This window comes from Cupressus sempervirens, chromosome 9 (genome assembly GCF_028749045.1).
Source record: "Cupressus sempervirens isolate cs-2001-9-10 chromosome 9, ASM2874904v1, whole genome shotgun sequence".
In the NCBI taxonomy this organism is placed as follows: Eukaryota; Viridiplantae; Streptophyta; class Pinopsida; order Cupressales; family Cupressaceae; genus Cupressus; species Cupressus sempervirens.
Window position 1 is genome coordinate 527,705,040 of NC_143126.1, and position 25,035 is coordinate 527,730,074.

The window sequence follows — 25,035 nt, forward strand, 5'->3', positions numbered from 1 at the left end:
ACAAGATAATAGCAAAAGGATGAGTTAATAACTCATGATCAAGGAATATGTATGTAAAACAATAAATGAAAACATTAAGATTTTATGTTGAATCATATAGGCATAAATTTGATTTTATTGTAAATGGTCAAAACTTTTCAATCATAGCCCTAAAAGTTGAACAAGCTTAAGCAATAGCTTGAGTTTTTAGAAAAATGTCTAATTCATGTAGGAGAGAAATCCCCAACCTAACACATGTTGCTTCTAATACGTCATCAATACTATCTGGAAAGTCTTCCTTGACCAACTCAAAACAAACATAACATTGTATCTTTTGCAAAGGTCAAGCATTGATTTTAAAAAGCATGAAGATATGCTTGTATTCCTCAATATCAAATTTCCAAAGTCATGAACATAGCCTAACAACCTACTTGCAATTACCAAATGTAAAAGTTTGTCCAAGTCAAACTCATTTCCCACTCAATGCTCCTTCCATCGCTAGGGCAAAGTATGGTTGTTGGGGCCATGTCTGCTTGGCTTGTTTCTGGCAGTGGATCGGGGGTTGCCTCTGTTGCTAGTGGCAAAGCTGCCTCTTTTGCAGATGTGGCAGCTTTCGAAGCTGATGTCCATGGATTGGGGTTTCGTTTGTGGATCGTCTGGTTTTCCCCCCCGGATGTGATTCCTATCTCGGCTAGCAAGCCTATCTAGTTGGAGTTGGAGGATGATATAGCTGAAGAAATCGCTCATACGATTGAGGACTTCTCTAAGAGGGTTGCTATTTTTAGATTTCGAGGCTTCTGGCCCTCCCTTCAAGCTCTTCATGCTTGGATATCCAAGCACTGGGACCCGCTGATTTTTGAATCTATCCAAATTTAGCTTGTGGTTAGGGGTTTTTTAATAGTAAAATTTGATGTTGCAGATGACAAGAGGACTGTTTTGTGTAGTCCCTTCAGCTGAAAGGATCGTTACCCTTTGTTTGCCAAACCCTGACACGAATTTTTCGACCCTGCATCTGAATCTTTTTCTCATATGTCTCTTTGGGTCCAGGCCTCGAATCTTCCCCTTCACCTATGGCTGGATTCAGTTCTTGAAGTTGTGGGAGATGCCATTGGTGACTTCCAAATGCTGGATTCGAAATCTTCTAATATTATGCATAAGTACTTACGATCGCATCCTCGTGGTGGCTGATACTTGAAGGGCCTCCCTGAGAAGATCAAACTTGAGGTCCCTAATGGTTCCTGGATTCATACGCTAGACTATGAAGGAATTCCTTTCCATTGTAGGCCTTGCTCCAGGACTGGACATATTATTGCACATTGTCTTGCAAAATTGAGGAAATTAAAGAAAAGACCTTCTTGGTGGGCTAGGGCTTTGGCTCAGCATTATTCTATCCTTAAAGACTCTGCTACTATGGATTCCCCTACATCTATGGTTGTTGTTGGTGCCGTTGGCCCTGCCCCGTCTGACCTGGCTATTGATTCGTTGTTGGATCTGGCTGTCACGGTTTCCCCTCCCCCTGCGGGTGGGGTTCCGGTGGGCAATTTATTTGGTGAAGTTTTGCCTATTTCTCCAGTTGGGTTAGATGTCGATGCTTTGGTTTGGGAGGAGGCTTCTCTAGTGGAGGAAGGTTGGACAAAGGTTAAAGGGAAAAAATACAAACGTTCCCAACAGTGCTCCGATCGACTTCTTAGATCTTAGTAAAGGGTCCTAAATGGTTTTATTGAGTATTATTTGGTGGCAGATGTGTAGTGTAATATCTGTGAGGCCACCCTGGTCACCCTATCTTGGTTGGTGACCTTTTTCACCTTTGGTCTGTTGTATCTTCTCCGCAACTTTCCTTTATCACTTTTTCTTAAAGTTTTAGTTCCTCCAGCAGTAGCATTCAGCGCAAGCATGGAAGATTGGCGATGATGGTGGAATTTAGCATTTCACCTACCAAGTGCATTTGCATGAAAGATTCTACAGCCTTTTCCTTCTTGCACTCCCAAAATCACCTCTATTTTGCCTATTTATTTTTCCACGCTCTTTTTCTTCCACATGATTTTGCTGCCTTCTCTTTCACATTTCTCTACCTATTTTCTCTCCAAAGATAAGCCTTGAATTGACAAAAGGTTGCGGAGTCTCTACTCCATGGACAGGAATTGCAAGCTTATCAATGGTGCAGTTCCCCCTGCATACCATGCCCCCCTCACTTCTAATGTGTCTTGTAACCATGCCATTTTCTTGGAAATTACTTTTCCCTCGGTCAACCGCCATGGAAGTGGCTGACGTGGGGGATGTGCCAAAATGTTATCAACTCCAAGAAGATCATTATAATTTTAAGAAAGGAAGAACAAATAGTAATTTTTTTAAAAGTCTAGAGTACATGCAAGGTGTATCTAATCAACAAGTAACATAAGAGAAGAATGGCAGAAGCAACGTTCCAACAAAAAATTGAAGTAATAGACACCTGACCCACTCCCAAGTATAGAGGACATTAGTCATTGAAGTCTGGCATTGCCCTACAAAGACTAGGGATGCTGCTCAATGCCATGAAAAAGACGTGTGCATGCCAAATAAATATCATATTTTTTTATAATTTAAAACTCAAAATTCATCTTATTATCATGTTCAATTAAAAACATAAATCAGGTTCCAAATTTAAGGAAACAATGAACAGATGGAAAAAAAAACACAAGGTGATTCTGGAGAGTTAACGATTAAAGGAGTAAACAGATACACGGATTATAATTGCTGAGTTCCACAGGGACTAATGACATGGGTAACATACAAAGAACAAATGGATTTGATCGACACTAAACATTGTCTGGCAAAATGTCTAGTAAATTTCTAGGCAGTGATTTTTTAACAGCATTTTCCCTCAAAACAATAAATTGTTAAATTTATGTTACATTTGCAAAAATGAAAATTCCCAGCCAAATATGCTTTAAAATGAATGACCCATATAAAAAAGAATTTTAAAAAAATTCAAAATAATATGGCCTACATGAACCGAGCATCCAACAAGTATGAGAATTTTAATTGTCGATCCTACAATAACCAGTCTGCATAAGAAGCTAAGGACATAGCTTGCTTTAATTCTTGTACAAGCATCTTGATTCTTGAATACCATTAGATGGGGTCTTCTGCAGGTGCAATGGATGTTATTAACTAAAAGTCTCCAAAGTACATAAAGAGAAAACTGTACAGAAATTGCATTTATAAGATGATATTGATGAAATTAGACAGACGTCCCAAAAATGGGGTAAGCCTCCATGTTAATCTGAGAAATTTATGGAACCTTGCCTGATATTAATGTTTTATGATGGCCAACAATAGAACCGGCCCTTTCAACCATATGATCTGATCAATAATGAATTGTTTCATTACACAACTCAATTCTAATATTTTAGCATTCTTGCAAAATTAGGATTCAAAAAGTTACCGTAGCATAAATCTTTCCAGACTTTGACAGGATCACCTGACTACGCATGTTTCCTTTAACAGACCAAGTATTTCACATTTCCTTTCTATTGTTAGTTTTGTGCTTTGCAGGTAAGGACAAGGGTCTTCTCTGCTGTAGCAGTTGTTAGTTTGTCTATTTTTGATAGATTGCAAATGATCCTTTTTCCACGCCTGTCCATTTAGCTCATGTGTTTTAATCACAACTGTTTCTTTTGGATTGTGCTGATAGAGGAAGACAACAGAATGACAATGCTGCCATTGAAGGGTGTGGTTACTTCTATGCATTAAATCCATCATTACTCTAGAGTATTTACAAGTTTGTAAAAAGCTGCATATTCCACTAACTGGTCTAATAAAATGTATTGATTATTGCAGCAACCTAATTAACATGACTGTCCTAACAAGAAATAGTTGCAATTAATGCCAGGCAGAAACAGCTACCAACGACCTTTCCAACCAACCCAGATAGAGCACTTCATCCTTTTCTATTAATTTGTAACTCTCACAATAACTTGCCAAAAGAGTTCTGATTGTGATGTTCACATGTGAACTCAAAGGATGGGGCTTAAAATCAGCCATGGTAAGTCGTGATCTCCACTTCCCAAACACTTCATGCCTTATCACCCGCTCAGCATTCTCACAGGCAATTATATTCACTATGTTACGCGCTAGAAAGTTTTCCTCAACATCCACGCGGTCTTTGCTATCCCTTGGAAGAGATGTATCCAGAGATGCAAACACAGCAGAGTAATAATTCAGTGTCTCCCTGAACCTCGGAAAGAAAGATGCAGTATTGGTGTTAGATTCCTGCTCTACAAGTGTCACCATGTTTGGATTCAACCTTCTGACCATTTGTATCAGCCGATCACGATGATTACTTGTACTCACACTCTCATCAGGCATTTGGTGAAGTTGAAATGCGAAGTTCACAGCTAATGCCTCCCCGTCTCTAACTTCGAGCATGTTAACTTGAATGTCAGACCCTGACAGTGGTAGAGAATGGAACTGAAAAGGAATATTGCAACTTTCAGCAATCTTTGATAACCTTTGGCCAACTAGATGCAACCTTCCATCTCGAGCATATTCTGATTCAGGATCCTCAATGCCTGTAATTCGCACATGGGATGGGAGAGTTTTCCTTCTGCCTAATGCTTGAATTAAAGTTATCCATTGACTGCCTTCAGCAATATGGAAGTCAACTATATGTATTTTATCTTTATCTTTTAAAGCTTCTGCAATAGCACCATTTGCGGCAACATACCCAAATTTGAAGGGCGGGCATGCTGCATTTAGAATTTGGAAGTATGAAATGAAGTCTGCACTCTCAGGTTCTTTGTATTGCAATCTTTTATAAATTGTTGGCCCCGTGGATCTCAACCGTGCTTCTAGTCCTTCTACCATATATGCAGCCAACCTTTGCATTGGGTCACCCTTTATTGATACCCCTCGTCTCAAATGTGCAATCAACTTTTCTGCCTTCACAACATCACTGCTGGCAACAGCTTTCGCACATGCAATAAGCAGTTGTTGCATGTCATCCTGTGGTCTGTTAAGTTCTTGAGCTTGTATTTTCATAGGTTTTATATACTTGAAACACCAATCAGAATTTCCTGACCAATTGTGGTCCACATTAATAGCTTCAACATCACAAGCATCCATGCTATCAGAAACAATGTATGATCCCTCTAATCCTTTTAGTGTATGCCTCACATCTGATATTTTTTCGGTACTGTGCCTACTTGGGATGGAAGCACAAGGGACTCTTGGCACATGGATATCCTGTAAGTGACAAGATTGTGGTTGAGAAGGAATGGAGCTTTTATGGGAGAGGAAGTTCTCAAGATATGGAGTAACACGAGGTGAATTCCCACTGAACCAGGGAAAAGCCTCGTATAAGAATTCTTGTCCTTTCAAAGACACTTTTCTCTGTGAAATAATTGGGAAAGAGACGTGAGTTGATTGATCCTTATCAATTTTGTTGGATTCTGGACACCAATTAATGTGAACCAAGCTTTCTGAGCCAACCTCCTGTAGGGCAAGGGTAGAAATAGGGGACCTCTTTTGAATCAGTTTTGGAGCTCTCCCAATGCATTCATGTGCCATGGAGGAAGTGCAACACAGAACTTGCCAGTCTGTAGGAGGCCAGAATCTTTGTAAACAAATTCTCAAATGCTTACCAGCATGGCTCTCCGAAATCCATTGACAGTTAAGGCAAACTTCACAAATGTCCAGATAGTAACGTAGAAATTCACTTGCTATATCTAATCTGGGACAATGTTCTCAAAGTGTCAACTATGAACTCAAACTTTTATTATATCCTCTGCCTGATATGTGGAATGGAGATTTTAAAAACAAATTTTCACTGGCAGATCATATCAGCCGTAAACACTTCTATTGTGATTAATGTGGTTTTCACTGCCATCTTTCTTCAATGCAGACACAAGAATTTATAAGCATTGCTCCTTACCACCATGAAGTCTGCGAAGACCAGAAAAAAAATAAGTTCTAATACATTTTGTTCTACACATTCATTGTCAAATGGAAATACCAAATAAACTAGGACAGTATCTACAAGCAAAAACTCCCCGATGTCATATTAAAAGATGTGGCACATTACTACATGATTAAAAATCACAAAGAAAATTTAAGTTGGGAATGCAGCTCCAGTATAATGCTATAATTAAAACAAGCACATATAAATAGGCACACATGCTCTTTCTACATTTACATGTCTTTTAAATTTCTTAACAGGCTGTGAACATCTAGGGGGAATGGTAAAGCAGATAAAGAAAAAATAGAAGCTATGCATAATCTCTGCAGTCAAATCTAGAATTATAACATATTAAGAATTATGGAAACAAGGATATCTCTAATAATTTGACTGCAGTTCTTCTTGGCAACCCACTACAGTAAAATGCAGTTGAATCGTCGATACAAATTCGAGGAAAATGTCCCAGAAGGATAAACACCCAATAATTCCAGGTTATCTTGTCTCTGCTAGTTCCAAATGAAAACAAAGTATGACAAGAGTTTAAAAGACATCTTAAATACATTTGTTTCTAGAATATGAATGTGAAGGCGGACAGGTACCTAAACTTGGAATTAAAATCTGCATTTATATAGAAGGGCATGATTGTGAACCACATTTTGTGTCCTTTCTACAATATGTAAGACCAAGAAGGCAAGTTATTTGGTAACAGTTGTTAGTGGTAGCCTGCTAGAAGTTAAAATTGACTCATCTCCAACACAAATATAAACAATATCAATGTTTCCAGCGTCATATTGTTAGGAATAGGGGAACAACTGATGTTGTACACCTTGCAAGTCCTAGTTTTGGTTCCAATTATTTAATATTTATAAATATAGCAAATAATGTGCTAACATGGAAAAAGCAACCCACTCCGATAGAATCATGGGATTCCATAGATGTCATTCTCTCCACCATAAGTCATTGATCTTATGATTTTTCTAAGATGTTATTAATTATGGTGCAGACAACAAATAGCATTTTTTATTGATTATCAATAGCCATAATTAAATATAATTATTGCCTCATGTTGTAGCACTTGGGAGTTACACTTCGACCCTTTCAAACTAGTAAGTGGGAAGTTGCATCTATTTATGAAATTACTCTTGGAGGTGGGTAGCATGAGTTGAAAACATGAATGTGAATTGCCTTGCCTTGATTTTAGCTCAAGGTTTTAAGCATGTGGTTATGGTAAACCACTCATGGTTTCCTTGATCTCCTTGGCCATATACCGAGATATTGAGGTAGAGATCTTATGTTTAGTTGTATGCAAAGTGTTGATGTTAGTGTAGTTTCAGTCGGATAATATCGCACTGAAGATATTTGTATACATATTACATACTATGTATATATATGAGATATATACTTGATTCATTATATATATATATATAGGCAAGTTATTATCTTACTCTTAATCTTAATCATGACAATAAGCAAAATGTTATTGATAACTAATGAGAGTTAAGGAGACATGCCTCTTAAAATCATATACATATGCTTTGAGAAGGTAACTTGAAATACACCTAAAAATCTACAAGTGCTGTTACAAGTTACATCATATCTAAATCCTGAAATTATTAACTTGGTATAAGAGCAGGTTTGAACCACTAGAAATCTAGATACTTGTTTTTGTTCTTGGATGAATATTATATCAAAGCAGTGAGATTTCACAAATAATAAAAGTGTCGGTCAGAATTACATAAGATCGATCGTGATAATATTGTAGAGCTAACATGTTTGCCTACTCCACTGGGGTTTACCGTGAAATTAATATTGGCTTGGCACTTGTAGTTGTATATGGGACCGCAGGTAGAAATGTGTCAGCAGACAAAGGATTAATATGGAGTGATAAATTTATATACTTCTGAAGGGCAATTTAATAAGCTCTGTAACGTAATTCTCTTGTATCATTGCATCTCTTCTTGATTTGGCAAATATCTCACAAGACAGGGAATCAATAATTTCCATTGACCTAAATAGTTTTTGCGTTGTGCGATTTAAGCATTCATGCTACTGAAGTATTTGAAGTTTATGGGAGTCAAAAATTTATAAATTCATTTCCAGTAGCTATCTTCTATGAACTCATGAATTAATTCTTCAAACTATACGAACTGGCTTAAACTGTGAGATTGTTAGTACATATGACAACAGAGGACTGCATGTTAGGCACCTAGATGTTGAAGGAATTGATTAGATTGGCTTTTTGACAGTGAAAACGGTAGCAATTGTTTGTTTCCAGAGCAAAATATGAGATGTGTCAGGGCTTTCACGGACTCTTCTTCCATCTCAGAGAAGGTGTTGATGTGAAGCCCCGATGCATCCTTGGAGTTGGTGGCATGGTTTGCAAATCACTGAAGCTGACCTAATCCGACCTGTCATAAAGAGCGCTGAGCAGATCTCCGACGGGCACTGGCGAAAGTCCTAGAAATTTCCTCTTTGAAATTAGCGTCATGAAGCTACTAAGCTTTGGAAGATATAGCATAAAACAATCAAATACAACAGAGGTGGGATGATATATATAACTTTAGGTAATAATGTATCTGACGAAAGCAGCAAGGAGTTTACCGAGACTGAAAAGATAGTGTGAACTAGTGATGGAGGATGCTGACGATAGGTGTTGTTCTGAACAGTAAAATATTCCAAAATCATTGTGCATAGGATTCTCCAGTAAACTGTTGGAGATATCACACTAGTTTTATTCTACAGATTTGGTGATCGAATGATTCAGTAGTCAAGGTCTGGGAATGTCAGAAATTATTAAAAAAGGAAAAAAAACCACCAATGAAGGTGCGAGTCTTTGATGCAAGTGAAGATAGGAAATATTCAGCCTGTTCATCGTCATTATGTGAGGCCTTCAAATCTTCAACCCAGTCTGCACAATCTTATCAAAGTATGCGAACTCAATCCGAATGGCGTAGTTGTGCACTATTATTCTAGCTTGATCAAGTACAATGCCAGAGTTTCCAAGTCAATAAATAATCACAGCCATAATATATGTATCACAAACCCAACAATGGAACTCAGAACTGTGTAAAATGGGATGACTGCTAGTTATTGCTTTGTCTGAGAAGATGCCACCTATGTCAGACATATTTTTCAAAAGGAATTGTTCAAAGATCTGAATTCATTGATTCAAACAAGAAGATAAAAATTCTTCAACAAAATTGTTACAAAGTATTTTACTGACCGGAGCTAGTGTTTCACTACACATCTTGATAGACATTAGCGACCACTGTTGTGGTATAAATATTATTGGGTTGAGCTTTCAGTTGTGCTAGAACAATAACTCAGATGCATTATGTTATCACCGCGCGCTACATGCAATGAGAGTATTGACTTACATTAACATGCAATATAGTCTACAGACTATACAATATTGCAAATCATAGAAGAGAAAAATCATTATACGGATATTTGTTTATTATTCTGCGGACCATTCTAGTAGAGTTAAGAGACACCATAGAGTTCACGAGCTTCTATTCAATGAGCATGAGGAATATTTAACTGCTTGTAGGGTTAATATTCTCAAAATTGGGATAACCAGAAGCAAGACTATCTATAGAAGAAACTGCTACAAATCCAAAATGCATAGCATTAAATATAATATTAAAATTAGTCATCTGTACCAAACAGATGCATATTAATAGCATGATGGAATGCCACAGAAATTTTGGGGAATAAAACAAATTGGCACCTCACTATATGATTATCGATATTGTAAATTGATGGAAGACCCTTCTATTTGAGAGTCATCATTATCAAAACGGATTATTAGCGTCGAGCAGAGACCAAGGATCAATTTTGTAGGAATAATATGCACTGGCAAACACATATATGGCAATGTTCGAAAGACAGATCCTCATTCAAAGGTTGCAGCATCATGGATGGGAATTCATTTGGTTAGAGGCCAATATGGTGGATTACTAAAGTAAAAAGTAAAAGGCATGAACTAAACCCACCACAACTGAATAAGAATATAAATGCAGTTGGATCCCATATAATTATGGCCAACAAAGGAAAAGACCAAGGATAATATATTGTAAGGCAGTCCCTTTGAGTTGACCTACGTTTACGTGGTCAAGTGGATGATAGAAGTGGTGATGAATATATTGTGGTGGCACATAATCAAGAGATTCCCCATTCTATCATGGTATTGGCTAGAGTTATTCTTCATACGAGTGTGATTGGAGGCAAGAGCTAATCTATAAGGGAACTACTTTTTTGTTAATTGCTTACCTATAGTCAATATTTTGTGCGAGAGAAACGTACGTGGCGTTCCCTCAAGAGAAAGTGGTAGCAATTTCATACATCAAAAGATCAGTTGGTAGAGGGTGAGTGAAGTTATGTTCACTCCACCTATCTTCTTGCAATCAAAACATATCAAGGAAGAAAAAGGAGAACATAAAGAAATTTGCCACATTGGTGTGATGCAGAATTGTTTGAAGATTGGGAAATTTTACATTGTGACGGTGAATGATAACCAATGTTCCATTCCCATTGTTTGACAAATACTTATATCAAAATGTTTTCTAATTTGTTGCATATGGACCCCCATTGGAGCAACTCGAAAAAAGGATGCACAGATAAGTATTCATTATCTTTGAATATTACATTTATCTTCTTGTATTTCAATACAAACTATAAAGAGATATTTGCATTGATCTTTTCATTTGTCTTCAAGAGTGTTCTTGCAAGAAAAGAAGATTAATACATTAGGCATGCTAGCAAATATTGCACAGGACTCAATCTTATGAGAGTAGTTCCAAAGAGGTTTTGAACCTAGCATTCATTAGCCATTGAATGTCATCCTAGATAAAGTGAGGCTCTCAAAGAGAATATCTTTGATGATTGAGATTATGAGTATTTATCTATATCAAGAGTGAGCCTCACATTTCATTAGAGGCAACCATGGACAAAGAGAGGGAGCAAATAGAAGATATATCTAAATTAAATTTTGAGGATCTTGATCATATCAGTTTTAGAGGGAGTCTAACACTTCATTAGAAATAACCTTGATGAGGAGGTCAAAAGATTGGTGTTTCTTTGTGTAGGAGAAGTTCCAAGTGAAATCCCCTGTAATACATTCTTGTCTATGAGAGATAAGTTTGAGGTAAAAACCTTATTCTTTGATATGGTTTATGGTGGATGCCATGAAACACCACATGATAGTATCCATGGTGACTTCATATAAACTTTTGATGTCATATAAGTATGGGCATGCCCCTTGTGTACATCATGAGGAAGTGATGACTTCCAAATGATTATCACTTGTATTTGCATAAGTTATTGGAAGTTGATGATCTTACAATAACTTAAATCATGATATACATTTTATGTAAATGTTGAAATAGATCATGAAAGGCTTTATCTTGTAAATCAACGAGTGTCAGATGTCATTAAATTGCCTATCTATGAGTTGTTTGTATAAATATGTGTTAGGTATTTGGTGAATATCTTGCCTTGATATTCTGATAGGCCATTACCGCATTGAGTACTTAGTGAATATCATTTAGTTGATGTTCTAATAGGCCATTACTCAGAGTACTTGGTGAATATCATTTGATTGATGTTCTGATAGGCCAATACTCATGTTACCTACTATGAGATCAAAAGAGTATTTAGCGAATATCATGTGTTGATATTCTGATAGGTCAATACCCATATGATATTATATAATGGAAGTCTTCTAATCAAAGATTTCCCTAATGTGATTTCTAAATATTAGCAATGGTGTAATAATTACCTATATATTTATCCTCCCTAATTAAGAGGGAGTGTTGATGTTAGTGTAGTTTCAGTCGGATAATATTGCACTGAAGATATTTGTATACATATTAAATACTATGTATATATATCAGATATATACTTAATTCATTATATATAAGTTATTATCTTACTCTTAATCTTAATCATGACAATAAGCAAAATGTTATTAATAACTAATGAGAGATAAAGAGACATGTCTTTAAGGAGACATGCCTCTTAAAATCATATACATATGCTTTGAGAAGGTAATTTGAAATACACATTAAAATCTACAAGTGCCATTACAAGTTACATCATAGCTAAATCCTGAAATTATTAACACAAAGCTATGCTGTTGAAATTCATCTAATCTTAAAGCATAAACATCATTGAAGCTGTAAGAACCCCAACCAGTTCTAACTCCAACAACATCAAATTATTTTACTTTTTAGATGTTTGACATTTAATTTCACGCATCCTTTATCTTGCTGTCATTTAATTTCAGATTGTATTTGGTTGCTCGATATGATGCCAAATGTGATTTTAAATGTTTTCAAATGGTTACTAAAATGTCTAGGCAATTAACTATAGTGCAATTGCAATTCTTTTGACTTTTAAAGTGCATATTGATGTCAGGTAAATTGTAAAATTGGCGATTCAGCATAAATACTTGCACGCATCCTTTATCTCGCTGTCATTTAATTTCAGATTGTATTTGGTTGCTCGATATGATGCCAAATGTGATTTTAAATGTTTTCAAATGGTTACTAAAATGTCTAGGCAATTAACTATAGTGCAATTGCAATTCTTTTGACTTTTAAAGTGCATATTGATGTCAGGTAAAATGTAAAATTGGCAATTCAGCATAAATAGATTGATGCAGAACAAAATGCTGACATAGAGCAGCATGGAAATGAGATAAAAAGAACCTGTTCCTAAAATATGGAGCTAAAAGTGTTTGTCAAGTATACTCGACGCCTTAGACTTGGAGGTGCTTCTATCAACTGAAACTTAAGATTCCAGATAAAGATGCTTTGTAGATTGTTCCCTCCAAAATTCAGCCTAAAAGTATCGGTCAAGTGTACAAATCAGTATTTAACTCCAGTTTTCGCCACAATTCTACAACTTCTGGTTGTCAGATCTAGAAAAAGCACACATATAATAGGGGAAAGTTTTGTGTTGTATAGGGGCTTGCCAAAGTCAAACCCTGTATTTGTGTTTCCAACTTCACCACCAAAGTGTTGGATGAAAGAGAGCTTACCCTTGGTAGAGAAAAGGCTAAAAACCTTAAGGAAATGCTTGAACTGATAAATGATACCTTTGATGCAATGTTCCTTGCCTTGAAGCCTGTTAGGACCCCCAAATTTTGAAGTAACCACGATGTGAAAAGTCAACCGTAGCATCCAGAAATGTACACTTACAAATTTTGCCAAGTAGCCCAGTTTGAAGGAACATATCTTAATGTCCTGTGATTTTCATTTAAAACCATTTGGTATCATGTTCATCTACTACGTGTGAACCCACATGTCCATTGTAAGCCTCCCATTGTCAGATTTGATAGGTTTTTGAGGTGGAAAGTCAAGGAAACTAAATAGGTTTGTCGTATGCATATTGTAAATCATCCAGGTAGCCATTATCAGAGGTAAAAAATTTAAGTGCCTAATGTTTTTCACATCAAACCAATTGTTTAGTGAAATTGTCATCTTAATGTGCTCCCGTGTCTATTTTCAAAGCCCCAACAGTTTGCTTAATATTTTTACAAGCTCAAAAGCAAATGCAGATCATTGCAATTTGTTGCTTGTACAGTGTTAAATTTATCAAGTTACCTACTTGGGAGGTTCACATTTTGAAACCAGTTAAGCGTCTGATGAAAAAGATTGCTTCTTTTGATTTTCCCATGTTCAGGTACCCCCTTTGTTCTATTGCAGAGCTTCAGCATGAAGCCAAAACTATATGGAGTTTGCAAAAGTTTGTTGACTGCATGTTCATTATAGCTTCAAAATAGTCAACTTTGACCTTGAATATCTTGCATAAAAGGTGCAGTGGGAAAGATCTGCTTGGCACATTTGCTCATTGTACCTTAATAAACTCACATGTTCAGTGTTGACCTTCCAAGTGAAGATTTGGTATTTTCTTGGGGAATTGAATTGACATGGTTCAGATGATTTTGACATGTAATTTTCCAAAATGCTTAAGCAATTTTGGCTATTAAAATTTTGAGCTCCAAACTGCATGTCACGCTTATCTGTTTGTTAAATGCGACTATCCTATCTTCTTTCAGCATGTCTATCTGTTCATATAGCTCTAGGTGGACATTTGATCAGTTTTTAAAAGCAAATCTGAAGGCGATCTGACTTGTTTTGAGCAGAATTTATAAGGTCAAAATTCAAATTTTAATGACAGCCCATTTCACTTTTTTGGGTTCAGAACAGAATCAACAAATGTAATCGTAGTTTTAGAGCAGTACGAAGATGAAATTTGTTTCAAATTGGAAAACATTTAGCCAAGCCCACAGGAGGGCCCAGCATAAATCACAGAACTACAAGGCAATCAGAACTAATATTGAAAAATGTTAAGTGAAAGGATCTCTGCAAATGTACTTAGCACTACCTTTTATTTGTGTGTGTTCCAAATGCAGATTTGAAGGATATATAAATATCCATAAAAGAGACATGTCTCTTTGGTAATAAACTAACCAATCATTAATAAGACAATATTAATATTAATATATTATATATAATAACATATATAATAAATATATAAGTAGTCATAAGACGGTTTGTCTAATTGATAATTGACCATTAACCATACAAGAATTATCTCTGCATTAATTCAATCCAATTGAAGCTACAACATTAACATTTCCTATTTAGCTAGGGGGGATTGTTATAGAACACATCACACTCTCAAGTATATGAAGAGATATAATCTCAGTATGATATTCCTAGAATGGCATATTTAAGGATATCAACATATATCCATTATCTTTCAATATAATCCGAAGTATGATTCAACAAGAATTATCAATCATATGATATTCATTGTACTTATATTCTTTTAGTATGTGCACTAGGATCAAAAAATCCTTGATGCCTACCAAAAGAATATGTTATATCCTAGTAGGATATGCGTTATCTGATTTTCGGCACTCTAGGACAACAACTTAATGAAGTTGATCAGATAACTAGTAATCAACATGTCATGAACTCTATCATGACAAGTATCATGATCTTCAGCACTCTAGGACAGCAAGTTAATGTACTCTGATCATGATATGTTCGTTATCATGACTACCAGCACTCTGAAACAGCAACTTAATTTAGTTTGTCATGATAGCAGGTCAAGCTATTGATAAGCTTCTAGAAGTGGTACAATGCCCTAAAGGTGTGTACCTACAGCATGACAACAGTCTAAACCAGCTCCAGAAACCTCCACTTCATCAAAGAAACTCTAAAGCCCTGCTTTTCTATCAAATGTCATGAAAAAATGAACAAAAGAAGGCTTACTATAAGCTTTCTTAACTCTCCAATACTTCCAACAAGAAGCAAAAATATTACAAGATGCAAGAATTTCCAACAACATCCCACACTCAAAGATAATATAAGATAAATTTATTAATGTCCAACAAGAGACCCTAAAGAGGGTCTAAGGAACTGCAAAAGTACAACACAATAACAGCCTGTTGCGGGAACACAAAACGGTACCCACAAAACAGCAAAACAAAGCAAACCCCAAACCGAAGAGCGGAGGCAGAAGCCAACAACATGCTAATCTCCGCCCGCCATCATGAAAAAGTCTATAATCAAAGGCTAGAATTTGGGGCAAGGAGAGGCCCTGGCCAATGCAAATGGAGGGTCGTTGCCGAGTATAGCCTTTGTGAGGACGCATTGACCTAGCATGACTAGGAGTAAAAGGGGTTGAGTGTGCACTTAGTACCTCGAGCATGAGAGATCGAAGAAAAAAATGAGGTAATGAACTGATTTGTGGACTATTTTGACAGTACCTGAAGCTGCATAGTGTGGTCCCTAAGCCTCATGGCTTCTTTGAGATGCAACACAAGACATCTCTAATCCGTGTAGTTGAAAAAGGACGTAAGAGACTAGCACTCGTTGGAAAGATAGTAGAACCTCCCTTTGATCTCATCGTAGAGGCGGCAACGAAAAATAAAGTGTGTTTCCGACTTCGATCTTCCCCATGTAACACAAACAGCAAGTTTGGTCCTCCTTAGCAATTTAGTGGCCTATCTGGATGCATAGTTGATGCAAACTAGCCCTGAAGTATCCCAAGGAGATGTGAAGGGTGTGTCTCCAATGCCAATCAATGTAGAAAGGACGCACAATAACCCCATCCTGAACATTAATAAAGTGCTATGCGTAGAAGGCCATACACAAGCGGAGCCCACCAAGGGGATTAACCCATATTGTTAGTATATATTGTTTGCAAATGTCCATCCTGATGTGCCAATTCAGCTTTTGTAGGGAAGGAGGGAGATGAGTGGGGGCATCCAATGAATAATGGAAAGGAGGGAGTCGGTCAATATCGATCCTTACCAACTGTAGGAGAGTGGAGGCTTGGGTATATACCAACAACGGTCCCAACCAGGGGAACACATCGACAATCATCTCTAAAAAGCAGTAAGCCAAGTAGGAATATCTCTAGCGTCTCTCAGTCGAATCACCAAAGCCTTGAAGTCGATGAATTAACCACACAAGGTCCAAGATGGCCCCAAATGGATGACCAAATGCCAAAAAGAAGACATAATGCTTAAACTCTTCATATCTCACATATTGCCGCAATTTTTACTAGAATGGCATTTGTGTCTATGCCAACTATGTAAACCAAAAAAATTGTTATAGTAAATTTTCTGCATCATTTTGAGGTTTGCAACTATGTTATAGTATTTTTCCTAGGTCATTTTTGCAACTATGTCCCATATCATCCTAAACTCCACTAAATTCACCATAATCCCCACTTTAACAAAACCCACTAAAAAGAAAGAATTTCATGAAGTTAATGCACAAGGCTACTGTACAGACTAATGACAAGAACGAAGATCATGATGATCCTAGTACTTGTTTTCAGATAATCAAGATAAAATCAAGAGGTAACATTAACACCATAATAAGGAGGTTTGCAACAGGTGCAAAACTAGCAAGCCCTTCTTATGAAGGCATCACCTTCCAATCAGCAGTAAGAGTCACACATTGAGTGATGCATCATTTATCAATCAATCAAGTTCTCAAACAAGCTTGCAGAAATCATATCTTATAAAATTTGATCAAGATAGGAACATTGAAAAGTTAGGTGTACAAAAGAATCTTCACTGCATTTCCATTAATAGAGCACCTATTAGCTATAATTAAATAAATCAACCTATCAGAATATAATAGCTCAATCGACTATGACACAAACCCCACTCTAGCTATTAGCACCCAAAAAAGTTAGGTGTACAAAAGAATCTTCACTGACATTTCCACTAAAACAGTATCTATTAGCTTTAATTAAATAAATCAACCTATCAAAATATAATAGCTCAACTGACCATGACAAAAACCCCACTCTAGCTATTAGTACCCAAGAAGCAGCTATTACAAACAATGATTCTTACCACTGGATGCTATGGATGCATTCTCTTGTCTTGGCAAACTTGAAATCCTCATAAGATTTGAATACTGTTGAAGAGGAAACTTTCCATCAGTCATAACAAACTTTATGCTCATCAAGTTCCCCTTTTGTTGCACTGCTGGAATATGATGTATGCTGTACTTACATTGTTCAATGAACCCATGTTCATCTTTCCCCAGTATATTTGAAGGAAAAAGCAATATGCTTAATAAATTCCAAGATATACTCTGGTTAAGCTCTGACTTTTTATCATGTGTCATAACAGCCAAATTTTGACCTCACTGTGCATAATAGCCTTTCCCAGTGATGAGGATTTTGAAAAATTCAAATAAGTTCATCTCATCCCTTGCATTACTACCTTCTCCAACAAAATCTATAGACTGAATTCATGCATTCTTACAACTTCTGCACCAAAAGTGATCATAAAGAATTTATCTATGTCTTAAATGTCAAAACTCTGTATCAGATTCATGCTCTCCTACATATCAACAAGTGTCTCAGATATGTTGGGTAGAAATTGAACTTAGATATTATATCTGTAATCTCATGAATTCTCCTATAGCTACTTTTCTAATGGAATCAAGCATTACAAAGCACTCTAGTATGAACAAGAATTCGAACATTCAATTCTAATAAGATATAACATGCAGATGGTCTCCTTACATCAATGTACTTAGTTTCCCTTGCATAGTTTTGATTTCATCATCTATATTAGATACCTTAATAGTTTATTTCTTCTTCTGTGAAAATAAAAAATTTCATTTTTCTTGGCCTTCCTGTCAAGATTTGGAGGATGTCATCACCTCCTCTATATTATGATAATAGATAAACATCTATTATTAGTGAATGGTAATCTATTTGTAATCTATTGTAAATATTAGAATGTTTCTAGTATTTAAGTTAGTTGTAGATAACTGTTAGTTTTCTCTTAGAGTAGAAAGTTTCTATTCTTTACGATCATTTCTAAGGAAACATCGTTCCATTCATTTGTACATATAGACCTCTTGGTCTCTGTTAATATAAGCAAATATTTACCAATTACTTCATAATATGGTATCAAAGCATGGTTGATTTTTTTTTAAATAATAATTTCTTATTGAAATTTTTGGTTTTTTATTTTCAAAATCAATCTTTTCATGATTTTTACCTACTTCCTAATACCTAGTTTTGGCTAGGGTTTCTGAGAACAATATTTGCGACTTTGTCTGCTCAACTCATGTTTTTTGTTGGCATTTTTTTTTTGCAACTTGTGTTTGCCAAGTCGCAATTTTTTGGGCCAGAATAAAAACTTCTTTGATCATTTTTTCCAATGATTTCCTGCTCTGCCCATGTCTACAAACGCCTCCATTAAGTGCCATTGTTCTTGGGAGTGCAATTTCACAACAACTCCTAGCTATTTGGAGGTTTTTGGTGCCATTTTTTGCAGTCATTTTTGGCCTCATTCGCACCCATATAAATTGCAAAATCTGTCTTTTTTTGAGTAAGATCCCTCACCTACAGCGACGTCTCTGCAAGGAAGCTCTATTTTTTGGAAAAATCAATCATTTTGTGTCTGCAAACTCCATTTTTCTGCAACTTCTTCCTTCAATGGCCATCGGTTAGCAGTTTTTCTTGAAACCCTAAAAAAAAAAATTTGATTATAAATTCTTCATGGGTTTTTTAAGATCTCAACTGGGTGGTTGTCCATTTTTTGGGTGCCTCAATTTTTCTGCCTCAGTTTTCGAACCAGCTGATTTAGAAACTAGCATCATATTCTTTCTAGGTTTTTTGAGCTCTCTTCTCGATCACCCTTCAAATTTTCTAGGTCTTCCATTTTTTGCCTCAAAGAACATGCCTTCATAGATAGTCGCACATTTTCATTGGAAAACATGCAATGGCATCTTTGACAAATATTTTGCTCGAGAGCAACTCAAAATTCAATGGTCAAAATTATGGCACTTAGAAGCAACGGATCATAGCAATTTTTGAATATCAGAATACTAATTAGATTGTTCTGGGTGTTAAACAGCATCCGACTAACCCTAGCACTAATTAGGATTCATGGGATCTGAATAATTGAGAGGCAATGATGCTTCTCAAATTATCCGTAGCTGATAATCAACTCTCTCAGATTCCATCCGGCAAGACAGCTATCGAGATATGGGCACATCTCAAAGGTCTTCATGAGACTTCTAACAAAAGCAAAGCTTTCTTCCTAAAAAACACTATGTTTTCTATTATCATAGATGAGCGAACATTGCTCCAAGCTCACTTGAATAGGATTTAGGAAATCTATGATTAGTTGCTTGCTATTGGTTGCAAGATGGAGGAAGAGGACATTGTGGTTATCACTCTCTGGAGTTTACCCAAATCCTACGAGCATTTTATCGAGACTCTCAACATCATGTCTTCTAATGTTGATCTGAAGTTCACCGATCTCTGCACACTTCTACTTCAACAAGATTGGTGAAACAACGATTTAGTAGTAGTTCCACCTCCACTGCCACAAAGCAAGCTTTTGCTGCTAAATACTTTCAGAAGGATACAGGCAAGTCTTAGCAGAAGTCCTCTACTCCGATTTCAAAAGGCTCCCAAAAGAAGAATATTCAATGCAACTACTGCCACAAGTTTGGTCACATGAAGGTTGAATGTTGGAAACACTTAGCTGCCCAATCTAAGCAATTAGGTTCGTAGCCCAAAGCAAACAATGCAAAGCACACTAAGCAGACAGAATTTTCCTTTTACACCTTCATGGCTAAAAGACCTACATATGTAATGTTTTGAATTCTCCTTCAAATTTGTCTTTTTTAAGACAATATTATATATATATATATATATACATAATAACCACTAATTATTTAATATTTGCTTAATAATTGTCAAAAGCTCATATTAAATAAATACTAAATAAGTTTAGAGTTAGTAATTATTCACACTTTTTGTTAATCCTATATCCTACCACATTTAGTTATACCACGGGAACACAAAGGATCACAAGGATCACAATAAATTGTGAATCCACATCGAAGGAAGGGGAAGACAAAACTTGTTGAATTGGGAAAAGCATGGGGTGTGTCAGAACTAATCCTTTTGTCAATTTCTCAAGACTGGCCTACTGGAGGATAATAGATGGAGACTTCTAGAGAGAACAAAAATATAAATTGTTTGTCTCAGTTGGAATAGTGTCTATTGTATTTGGAATTAATATTGGTTGCAAGAAAGAGGAGATAACCAGCCACAAAGCCACTTGGCATAACAGAAACTTATAAGCATAGTGAAGGAATTCCATCACAGTTGGTAGGGGAGTAATCATTGATGCTACGGAAGAGATTGGTGCCGCATAGGGTCTATATTGAAGAATAGAATATATTTGATTAAGTTGTGTGCATGACAAGACGTCATACAAGGATGGAATGATTTCCTAAGACTTGCTTAGATGTGAAGATTCATTCCCTATGGAGATTGTATTGGGCATGAGTATGGTATTAACGTGGATTTGATAGACAACTTAATTGATATTTCATAGTTGGACGACACAGTTGTTGCCGGCATACACATCTATAGGTTTGATCGATTTGTTGAAGAGTTATTATTGAGTGTAGATCAGATCATAGTATGGTTATTCTGTGATTGATACAAACAGAGAGTATTCATAGGAAGAACTTGGACTACAATATCATTCTTTCCAGTCTATAATTTCCAGGTACATATCTTTGAATCTATGATAAATACTTCTTGGTACTATGTGTTCATGACTCAACTGATAAACTAGATCAGTATTTAGAATCTATATTAGTGTTTTGGAATAATTGGTGAGTTTTACATTCAAAATTTGTAAGTGTGTTGGAATAAATTTTGGAGTCTAGACTCAGAAGTACTTTCAAAAAACCCAAGGTTTTTACAGTGGTATCAGAGCCTTCAATCTTGCCAGCCTGTGGGTACAAGCACACATACCAAGAGGAAATTATAACTTCCAAAATAGCAGAGTCAGAGAAAACAGATTGGTAGAATCATCTAGTTTCTCTATACAAGTTGATATTGAAGACAGTCATATTGAGTTAAACGAGGAAATAATATTTGAAAACAATATGGGAGACGCAGATGACACTAGGGATCTCATAACTACATTACTCTGGAGCCAACAAGAGATGCAACATAATGTAAACCGTATGGCAAATTTGATGACCCAATTCATGAACAATAATAGGAATCAAAATCAAAATAATGTAAGGGAAAAAGGTGACCTAGAGAAACAATTAGTAAATGGACAACTCGAAAGTTCAACTTTAGCAAGACCCTTCATGCCAACCTTCACTCCTAGAAATCCATAGCCTGAAAGTGAACCTACCATTAGGAAACTCCAGGAAGAGGTATATCAGGATTGGATACAAGCAGGTGATGAATTTAGAGCATCAATGACTTTTAGAGAATATTTGGATGTCAGGATGAAACATAAAAATGAGGAGCAAAGGGGATATAATAATGAATTACAAAGAAAGATCAGGTAAAATGTCCATCCCTTATTTTGATGGGAAAGGTAAAACCACTGCTAGAGCCTGGGTACAAAAACTTGACACGTACTTACAATTAAACCCAATGATGGAGGATGAAGCCATCAAATATGCAATATCACATTTGGAAGGAGTTGCCCATGAATGGTGGCATCATGGGCAACTTGCATTGGGTCATAATTAGATTTAACACTTATGTTGTTTTCACAGAAAGGCTTATTGACAAGTATGATTCTAAGGATCTTGAACTCCATCTCAAAGATATGACTCTGCTTAGACAAACAGGTACGGTGGAACAATATATTTCTGAATTTGAAAAATTAGCAGTATTAGTAACAGAAATCATTGAGAGACAGAAAACAGTAATATTTATAGATGGATTATTTGATACCATCAATGGGTGGGTTAAGTCCTTAAATCCTCCTTCCTTGCAATCAGCCATTAAAAAGGCTAGAGAACTAGAACCCCCTTCTAAAGGAAAGATCTTTGACAAAGGGCCACTTTCTAAGCCAAATTTTGATAATAAAAGAACTTTTCCAAACAATACACCACCCAGAAACAAATTTGAAAATGAAGAGCGTGATGAACTCAGAAGAAAAAAATTGTGTTTCAATTGTAAAGAAGCATGGGCACCAAGTCATAGATGTTTGGGAGAGGGAAAAATTTACTACATTGAAGTAGTATCAGACAGTGAAGATGAGGAAAACATAGATCCAAATTAGGAAAACATAGATCCAAATCTAGATGAAAGATAGAATTTTCTTTGTACTAGGATCTAAATTGAAATTGAAGATTATGTAGGCACTTCATGATTTACCTTTGGCAGGACATCCTAGTTATTTCAAGACTTACAGGCAATTTTGTGAACAGTTCACATGGAAAGGGCTCAAAAATGATGTCTTACAATACGTGAATGGATGTATCACATGCCAGCATAAATAAAGCTGAGCATTCCTATCCAGCAGGTTTACTTTAGCCTTTATCCATTCCCACACAGAAATGGGAAAGTATATCCATGGATTTTATTACTGGATTACCCTATGTGCAAAGTAAAGATTGTATTTTTGCTGTAGTCGATAGATTGACGAAATTTGCACATTTCTTTGCTATCACTACAAAATTCACAGTCGTTCAAGTTGCGGAATTACTTTTCAAGGAGGTGTTTTGCTTACATGGTTTGTCACTATATATCATCAGCGATAGGGATAGCAAATTTGAGTAAATTCTCGAAAGAATTATTCAGATTAACAGGTATAGCTCTGAACCACAACACCAGTTACCATCCATAAACAAATGGGCAGACAGAAATTGTGAACAAGTGAGTTGAAGGTTATCTTCGTGAATATGTAGTTGGACATCAAAACGCTTGGATCAGGTGGTTATATTTAGGGGAGTATTGCTATAACACAACATATCATATGTCTATTGGTATGATTCCATTCAAGGCTTTATATGGATATGATGTTGTATCTTTTCTTGATCTTGTTCTTGCCCATAGTAATGTACCCAAAGCTCAAAATTGGCTTCAAGAAAATCAAGATATTTTAAAATCCCTCAAGGACAATTTACAATCTGCACACAATCAGCAAGAAATTTATGCAGATAGGAAACGTACAAAGCGTAGTTTTGATGAAGGTGAGTTGGTGTACCTTCGATTACATCCATATCAACAATCTTCACTTAAACGCAGCGAAGCTTAAAAATCGAAGCCCCGTTTCTATGGACCCTATCAGATTGTCAAAAAAAATGGTATAGTTGCTTATGAATTGAACTTACCCGAGGGCAATCGCATTCATAATGTCTTCCATGTCTCTTGCCTCAAAAAGGCACTTGGAAAATAGGTCATTGTATCAACAGACTTACCTCCATTGGATTCAAAGGGGAAATTGCAAACTATACCTGAAACGATTTTGGATACACGCGAAAAGCAATTGGGTAATCGGTCAGTCAAGGAGTATCTCATTCAATAGAAAAATCTGCCTATGGATGATGCTACATGAGAAGGTGAACATGTATTACAACACCCTAATTTACAATTGCTTGTGGACAAGCAACATGGGGAAGGGGAGATTTGTAATGTTACGAATTCTCCTTCAGAATTGTCTTTTTAAAGACATATTATATATATAATAACCAATAATTATTTAATATTTTCTTAATAATTATCAAAAGCTCATATTAAATAAATACTATATAAGTTTAGAGTTAGTAATTATTCACATTTTTTGCTAATCTTGTATCCTGATGCATTCAGTTATACCACGGGAACAAAAAGGATCACAAGGATCACAATAAATTGTGAATCCACATCGAAGGAAGGGAAAGACAAATTTATTGAATTGGGAAAAGCATGGGGTGTGTCAAAACTAATCCTTTCGTCAGTTTCTCAAGACTAGCCTAGTGGAGGACAATAGATGAAGACTTCTGGAGAGAAGAAAAATATAAATTGTTTGTCCCAGTTGCAATAGTGTCTGTCATATTTGGAGTTAATATTGGTTGCAAGAAAGAGGAGATAACCAGCCGCAGAGCCACTTAGCATAATAGAAACTTATAAGTGTGGTGAAGGAATTCCATCGTAGTTGGTAGGGGAGTAATATTGATGCTATGGAAGAGATTGGTGTCGCATAGGGTATGTACAGAAGAATCGAAAATATTTGATTAAGTTGTGTGCATGACAAGTTGTCATACAAGGATGGAATGATTTCCTAAGACTCACTTAGACATGAAGATTCATTCCCTATGGAGATTGTATTGGGCACAAGTATGGTATTAACGTGGATTTGATAGACAACTTAATTGATATTTCATAGTTGGATGACATAGTTGTTGCCAACATACACATCTATAGGTTTGATCGATTTGTTGAAGAGTTATTACTGAGTACAGACCGGAAAATAGTATGGTTATTCCATGATTGATACAAACCAGAGAGTATTCATAGGAAGAACTTGGACTATAATATTATTGTTTCCAATCTATAATTTCTAGGTACATATCTTTGAATCTATGATAAATACTTCTCAGTATTATGTGTTCATGACTCAATTGATAAACTCGATCAGTATTTAGAATCTACACTAGTGTTTTGGAATGATTGGTGAGTTTTAGATTCAAAATTTGAAAGTGTGTTGGAATAAATTCTGGAGTCTACACTCAAAAGTACTTTCAGGAAAACCCAAGGTTTTTTACAGCAGATCATGTGAAGTCGTCTACCTGATATAATGA

The 25,035-nt window shown here is 36.1% G+C and overlaps 1 pseudogene across 1 annotated transcript in view; it reads right to left on the reverse strand.

Moving 5' to 3' along the window:
- Positions 1 to 3,249: 3,249 nt before the first annotated feature.
- LOC149539669 (scarecrow-like protein 21 pseudogene) overlaps positions 3,250 to 25,035 on the reverse strand; it is a 32,966-nt pseudogene continuing 11,180 nt past the window's right edge. Inside the window, exon 2 of the transcript XR_016356284.1 lies at positions 3,250 to 5,901. The product of XR_016356284.1 is annotated as a scarecrow-like protein 21 pseudogene (transcript). The remainder of the gene's footprint in view (positions 5,902 to 25,035) is intronic.